Source organism: Triticum urartu, chromosome 2A (assembly GCF_056163025.1).
Source record: "Triticum urartu cultivar PI428250 chromosome 2A, HENAU_Tu73, whole genome shotgun sequence".
NCBI classification, from domain to species: Eukaryota; Viridiplantae; Streptophyta; class Magnoliopsida; order Poales; family Poaceae; genus Triticum; species Triticum urartu.
Window position 1 is genome coordinate 79461220 of NC_141874.1, and position 7703 is coordinate 79468922.

Genomic DNA, 7703 nt, shown 5'->3' on the forward strand with positions numbered 1-7703 from the left:
GCGTATTCGGATTCGTCATATTTTTCTGAGCAACTTTCGTGTATAAAAGTTTTCCATCCGAGTCACGGATTATTTTCTACGATTTTTCAAAGATTTAAACAATTTCTGAATTTACTTTAATTCGAAAATAATTAGTAAATTGCTATGGGTACCCACCTCTATATCCACAGAAGTGTACACATCGGCTGGCATGTGGGTCCAGGGGTCCCTATTGACCAGTCAACGTTGACTGGTCAATAGGGGGTGGGGCCCCTGTCATACAGTAGGTTTAGCTAATTAATCCAGATTTCAACTAATCATGAAATTAGGCTAATTAATCCTAGTTAATTAAGTTAATTAATTAATTAATTATATTTTATTATACCTTTTTTTAACCTATTTTTTTACACAGGGGCGTGGGGCCCTATTGGCAGTGCCTCAGGGGGCCAGCCGGGGCTGGTACCGGGCGTTGGGCGCGAGCGCCCGTATGAGCGAACCCGGGGCGCAAGCGGAGGCCCAGACGGCCGGCGAGGCGTGGCTGGATGGGGCGATCGGCGCGGCCAGGGATGCGCATGTCGATGGCCACACATGGCGCGGCGCTGCGGGCGGTGCTGCGGGGCAGGGCGGAGCGGCGCTACGAGGAGGAGGCGGTTGCAGGGGGCGGCCCGTGCGGCAGAGCTCCGGCGGGCGTGCGGTCACGGGGGAAAGGCGGGGCACGGGCTGGCGCAGGGGGCAGCATCAGCATAGCAGTAGAGCAAAGCAGAAGAAGTAGCAGTCAGCAGCGTAGCTCGCAGCAGGCAGCAGCAGCCATCGGCGGAAGCAGCAGTAGCAGCATAGCACGAGCAGCAGATGGCGGCGAGTGGCGACAGGCAACGGCGGGCCTAGCCGGGCGCAGTGGGGCGCGCACACGGACGGGGTGGGGCGCGGGCGCGGGGACGCAACCATAGGCGTGCGGGAGCACGAGCTCTGACGGTGTCGCGCACGGGCACGGCGGCTACGGTGGGGAGCTAGCTTGGGACGAACTAGGGGTTAAGTAGAGGGGGGAATCGGAGGTGAGCTCACGGTCGTTGCAGAGAAGGCCCGAGGGCGACTCGAGGTGCTCGGGGCGGCGCAGATCGACGACGAGCTCCGATGCGTCTGACAGTGGAAGACGACGGTGGAGCGAGCACTGACGTGGTCCCCGGCTCCAGGCGCTTGGCGTAGACTGTGAAGAAGACGCCCGCGAGGCGAATGGACAGGGAGGCGCGACGCGGGGACGAAGGTGGGCGCGGCTACACCGGAGCCATGGCGATGGTGGCTCGGTCTCTCGCGGGGGAAGAAGAAGCGGCGCGAGAAATGAAGGAGGAAGTGGCTAGTGTTTGCCCGGGGCTCGGGAAGACCTTATATGCGTCGGGGAGCCACGGGATGGACGACGTGTGGCCATCCGCGACCATGGACGGGGCTCACACGTCCACGGCGCTCCTGATGAGCAGTAGGAAGGAGGAGGTGGCGAGGTGGGCTGGGCTCCCACTGTTGACCTAGAGCCCAGTTCACCAGTAGTTTAGGTCTTTTACTTTTTTTAACTGATTATTTGCTTCCTACTTTGCATTTTATTTGAGATACTAAATGAGTTTTTTTTAATACAAAATTTGGCATAAAAATACAGCGCAACATTCTGGGTTGCTACAAAAAGTTCCAAAGCATTTGGGAGTGTCCAGCTATTTTTAAAAATTGAAAAGGCCAATTTCAAATGTTGCTGGACCATTAAATAAATTTCTAGGGACACTTTGGGAATCCAAAAGAGGTTGGTTCCAACATGACATATATCAAGGGATTATTTTCCACACCTTGAACATTTTATCCCTTCTCCCACCTTTTCTCTCTCTCTCAAGTCAAGCCTATGGGGAATGAAGGAGAATGAATCAAATTGAATCAGATAATAAGAAAGACTAACCTATGGAGGATATATAGGACGGGATTCTAGAAGATCAAGGAGGGATTCAATAAATTAAGATCTCATCCTTCACTAATTGCTTTCAAATGGCTAGAAAATCTTAAGAGGAGAGTGGCGCCCCACTGTCGGCGGTGATTACGGAATGGGGAAGAACGAGGAGGCGAGAGAAGACGATGTGACGATGGAGGCGACCTGGACTCGATGCGCAATGCTTGGTGATTTTTCTCTATAGCGATAGTTACCGTGTGTGTGTGTGTGTGTGTGTGTTGCGTGGGACGATACTTGCCTGCTCCCTACGCGTGCGCCCATCCATGCTCCCGCATACATGGCTTGATTTGATTGGAATAAAATAAGACTTCGGCCCCATCCTCTTAAAATCAGGGAGAAGATGATTAGATTAGAAAGAAAAAAAAGACAACCGTAGGATGAAGTGGGAACACGGATGCAAGCATGGGGAGGGAGCAGGCAAGCCGGATCCTGTTGCCTGCGTAAAGCTGCTAGTAATTAGGCTGACTCGGTTTATTGTTTTTCTGTAAGTTAATAACTAGTAAGCGTGCACGTGCACGCACGTCTTGACTAATATTATAATCATATGCAAAAATCCAGTTTTGTATGTTAAGAGTATTCAACGTGCACCAGGGAATTATTCCAAATAGACATTAAGATTTACAAATTGAACTAATAGAAAATCAAACATTAACCTGATCTAACACATTGCTCCCTCCAATTCTTCAAGTTCCTCCTCTGGTTAATTATGCAAGGGTTTTTTTGTGCAATAGTGTAGATGATAAGTGATTCCGATAAAACAATGGAATGCAAAATTGTAAGAAATCTTAAAAATTACCTTGTTGAAATTAGGAGAAGCTCCAAGAAGAGCTGGCAAAGCATCCTGACTCTTTTTTCATATTTTCAGTCAACTGTTAATTCCACCCATAGTCTTTTCAATGCACCAATATTCCAACAATAGACATGCTTTTTTACAAAGGTGGATTTTATGCCTCATAATGAAGCATCAAGAGGATACAAGCATAATTAGCACATACTCAGCATCTGCATAGTTAGGATGCACAAAACCAACTCACAGCGCACACACAAAAACACGCCGGCAAATAGCAGTCATATAAGACCAAAGCTATGCGTAGGCAAAAATAAAAAATAAAACCCCAAAAAATAGATATGCGATTGCAAACTACAACAATGATCATATCCACGCCAACCATCTCATGACGCCACATGGACGACGAGGTTCTTAAACAACAACGCCTTCAAGAAGGGAGTGACGCTCAAGCACCGTTGTCACCAGATCCAACCAACAAGCCAAGAATCTAGGTTTGCACCCTAAAGAATTAGTCCAAACATATCCAACAATGCCTTCAACAAGATAACAACGTAAAAAAACATTGCCATTGCTAGGTATGACCACCTTGGGCCAGACCTAGGCTCTTCACCCTGAAGCTTGAGATCGGATGCACAAGTATCGCCACCATCTAGGTCACTCATGTGTTGTCACCACCACTTCTCCGCGATCCCGGCAGTTACATGAGATGTGCAACCGAAGCCGCTACACAACCATGCATCCCTCTGCGTCAAGTGGTCGTCCTTGGTCTGCATCTCACCCTGAAGGATGACAGACACCCAACAATATGCATGTATCAATCGAAATATCTAATTTGCAAGGCTGAAAAGCTATATGTGGTGCATCTGCAAGACCATGAGAAGAGTAATGGTATACCTGCAAACGAAATTGGAGATTACACTCAACAAAGCATAAAATAAAGTAAGTCGTGCTGGCGAGAAAAGGTCCACCTACAGTGAGATGGCTCATACATCCATAAGAATACATGGTGTCGGTTTTGATCAACTCTTTGTTCCATCCAAGTCCACACTGTCATCCTAAAAGCAGCGAGGATATCATATATATCAAGATGTATCACGAGTATATCAAACTTACTTGCAAGATATCTTCTTTTAGCTTGGTATGAACAATAATAAAGAATGGAAACAACGCTTGATGATAATTTTAGTATCCCGATTACTTCCAAACAGTCAATTAAGAACTGTGACACCTAATGACCAAGTATTTGTAAGAAACATCCATAATTATTTTATCATACAGTAAAATAGCAATGGAGACAACACCTAATGAGTAACGACCAATGGTTGTTTCAAAACATCTTGCAGCAGAACGAATCATCAAGACATCAACCACTAACCAAGGGTCTGAAGCCGCCCGCTAATTTTCTCCTACCTCTTATGCAGCACGATTCAATTCAAACAAACGTTATGTTCAAATCCACCCAAATCCCAAGGGAAATGCAAAACATTTGAGTGTATATGATAGAAAAAATGCAGTTTCAGCGGTGAAACTACCTTTGCAGGCTTGACGGGTCTTTGTGCGGGCCGGATAACTTACTTCATAGTGTATCACTATACACCAACGAGCAATTAAGAAAAATTGAGGTACAATAAACACATGAAAATTTCACAAAACACCTTTTTTTTTACCTGGATATGGTTCCATCATGTTTCAAGATTGTTATGGGATTCACCGTTGACGAAGGACCCAAGCGTCCACCGGCTGTACGCACCGCTGTTGACGTGCACCTGCAAGATGGAATCATGAAATACATGAAGATGCCCAAACAACCAGTTTCTCACCACATGGTGTCATAGTTGCGAATACCATATAGAAATAGATCAATGTGGAAGCACAAGCATACTGAAAACCTTGAGAAGTTCTAGTTGTGTTGCTGTATAATAAAAATCTTCAATAATTTTGCAATAAAAATTAATCTAGTGACTACTGCCCATATGTATTTCTATATGGCACGGGTAATAATTGAACATATTACATGCTGGTGTAGTATTGTACAAATAAAAAATTACATGGCTGCCTAACTCCTGTCTCTGGACAAATTAACCGAGGTTGCCGCATGCCTGCAGCCTCGAGACTCCACTGAATCAAAGTAGCTTGAAGGATAGGAGGAGCTTCCGGGTGTAGACAAATTCAGATTTGTGCCGAAAATATTGACATTTGTCTAAATCAGAGATTCACGGCAAGTGAGCAACCATGGGGGATTGGGGGATTAGGGTATGGGGGATAGGAGTACGTCTCTCGGAAGAAGACAATGGGCTCAGCAGCAGCGTGCCTGAGCAAACTGGGCGGCTCCAGCAGTCCGGCTAAGAGGGGAGGCTCGGGCGCTCGGCACGCTGCTGGCCGGTGGTGCGCATGTGTGGACAGCAGCAGGCCAGTCGAGCAGAGGCAGACCACGGCACCGGAGCGCCCGAGCGGACTGGGCGGCTCCAACAGTCCAGCTACTGGGGACCGCTTGGCGCGCTGTTGCGCGCCTCCACGGACAGCAGCTGGCCGGGCGTGCAGAGGCAGCCCACGGCACCGGTGAGGAGAGCTCGCGTTTGCCGGCCTGGAATCCGTCCGCAAGGAGCAAGGGAAGGCAGGAGCGGCGGCTAGGGTTCTCTCACGAGCCAAGCATGGAGACGATGCGGGTCGTGAGTTGGAGAGCGCTTTTCCTCCTCTGGTTTAGCATGATTTTTGCGTTGAGGAAGCGTTATATGCGGGCGCAGCGTGGAATATTCCTCTGCGGGAGAAGCGCGGTCAGCCATAGTAAATTGCTAATTGCACATTTGACACGGAATTAAATTAATCTTAACCATTAGTGGGTCTAATCTAACGGTGCTAATCAAGCTGTGTACATCTTCTCTGTGGTTTTAAGAAAGAATTAGTTTGATTGTTTAATAATAGTATAGATATAAATATAGATTAATAGTAGTATAGATAGGCCTGCATGTACGTACCCCTAGCAGCGGGCAGTCCTATTTATCGCGTTCGGCCAGTCAAAACGCTCGACTCGCTGAAGCCAGCGACCTTATGGACGGCCCACATGCGCAGGTAAGCAACTACCTGTTTTCTGTCTCTTTTTTTAACTTTTCTCTTTTTTGCTTTCTTTTTTACTTTTGTTTATATTTTAAAACATTCTAAGTACATCTATTACAAAACACTCACCTAAACACATTTGAAAAAATTTGAATAAGAATTTGAAAAATATTGAACAAGTATTTGAAAAATATTGAATAAGTATTGAAAATGTTGAACAAGTATTTGAAAAATGTTGAATAGGTATTAAAAAATGTTGAACTAGCATACGAATAATGTTGAATAAGTACTTGAAAATGTTGAACTAGCATTTGAAAAATATTGAATAAGTATTGAAAAGGTTGAACAAGTATTTTAAAAATGTTGAATAGGTATTAAAAAATGTTGAACTAGCATATGAATAATGTTGAATAAGTACTTGAAAATGTTGAACTAGTATTTGAAAAATGTTGAATAAGTATTAAAAATGTTGAACAAGTATTTAAAAAAATGTTGGATAGGTATTAGAAAATGTTGAACAATAATTTTAGAATGTTGAACTAGTATTTGGAAAATGTTGAATAAGTATTGAAAATGTTGAACAAGTATTTGAAAAAAATGTTGAATAGGTATTAGAAAATGTTGGAAAAGTATATGAAAATGTTGAATAGGTTTTTGAAAATGTGGCATAAGTATTAAAATGATGAAGAATTTTTTTGAAAAATGTTGAATACGCATTCGGACAATGTTGAACATGTATACAAAAAATGATGATCACTTATTAAAAAAATATTTTTGGCATATATGAAAATGTAGAGTGAAAACAAAAACAAACATAAGAAAAAAATAAAAATGGAGAAAAGAGAGAAAAAACAAAGAAAAAGAAAAAAATTGAAAAAACCAAAGAATAACTAGTGAAAACCCCAGCTTGTTTTGAGTTAACAAGAACCGCCCTTCTCTATTGTCAGAAACCCAGCTTGTTTTGAGTTAACAAGAACCGCCCTTCCCTTTTTTCTTCACTCTCTGCCCGCGAGTGGGCCAGCCCAATTAACAGACTGCTTCAACGATACATCCTCTGCGCCATCGCTTAATGCGATAAAATAGCATTGACGCCTAGCAGCTTGGAGCTCTGTGCCACCGCACCGACTGCACCTGCTCAAGGCCGGCCCTGTACCTAAGGGTGTACCTTCAAAAGCTCATGTTGAATGCTTTAAGCGCCGCAGAAGTCAACCAGCGCCTACAGCAAACGCCAACTGGGCCGGAAAACCTACGAGTACGAGGACTTGAACTCGCGTCGCTACTTCGAAAGATGGTTCAGCTAACAACTACATCCCCTAGACCAGTGACTAAAAGCAACGCCCCACATTTCTTCTGCCCCTTTTCTCTTCTGTCTGGCAGCGAGTGGGCAGGGCCCAATTAACAAACTGCTTCAGCGATACATCCTCTGCGCCATCAATTAATGCGATAAATAGCATTGGTGCCTAGCAGCTTGGGGCTCTGTGCCACCGCACTGACTCCACCTGCTCAGGGCCAGCCCTATACCTAAGGGTGTACTTTTGGGAGCTCCTATTGAAAGCTTTAAGCGCCGCAGAAGTCAACCAGCGCCTACAGCAAACGCCAAGTGGGCCGGAAACCTGTGAGTACGAGGACTCGAACTCGTGTCGCTGATGGTTCAGCTAACCACTATAGCCCCTAGACCACTGTGACTAAAAGCAACGCGAATACTTGAAGAACTATTGCAGCCGCGTTATTTATTACGCAATAGAACTTACATTTTTATACTTTTTATAAAAAAAGTTTATCAATTTTTGAAAAAGTTCACAAATTGAAAAAGTTCATCGTTTCTGAAAAAAGTTCATCCAAATTGATAAGAAAAGTTCATCTATTAGAAAAAAATTCACCGATTTTGAAAAAAGTTCA

At 44.6% G+C, this 7703-nt stretch overlaps 1 long non-coding RNA gene across 3 annotated transcripts; it reads right to left on the reverse strand.

Annotated features, from left to right (window-relative positions):
- Nucleotides 1-2841: 2841 nt before the first annotated feature.
- LOC147983897 (uncharacterized) lies at nt 2842-5435 on the reverse strand. 3 transcript variants are annotated; one of them, XR_015615017.1, is made up of 5 exons: nt 5023-5435; nt 4418-4516; nt 4283-4339; nt 3645-3805; nt 2842-3529 (listed from the first exon to the last, which is right to left on the reverse strand). It is a non-coding gene; the product is annotated as an uncharacterized LOC147983897 (long non-coding RNA). The 3 variants fall into 3 exon arrangements; XR_015615015.1 differs by having other exon boundaries at nt 4799-5435; XR_015615016.1 differs by lacking the exon at nt 4283-4339 and having other exon boundaries at nt 4799-5435.
- Between the last annotated feature and the right edge of the window lie 2268 nt (nt 5436-7703).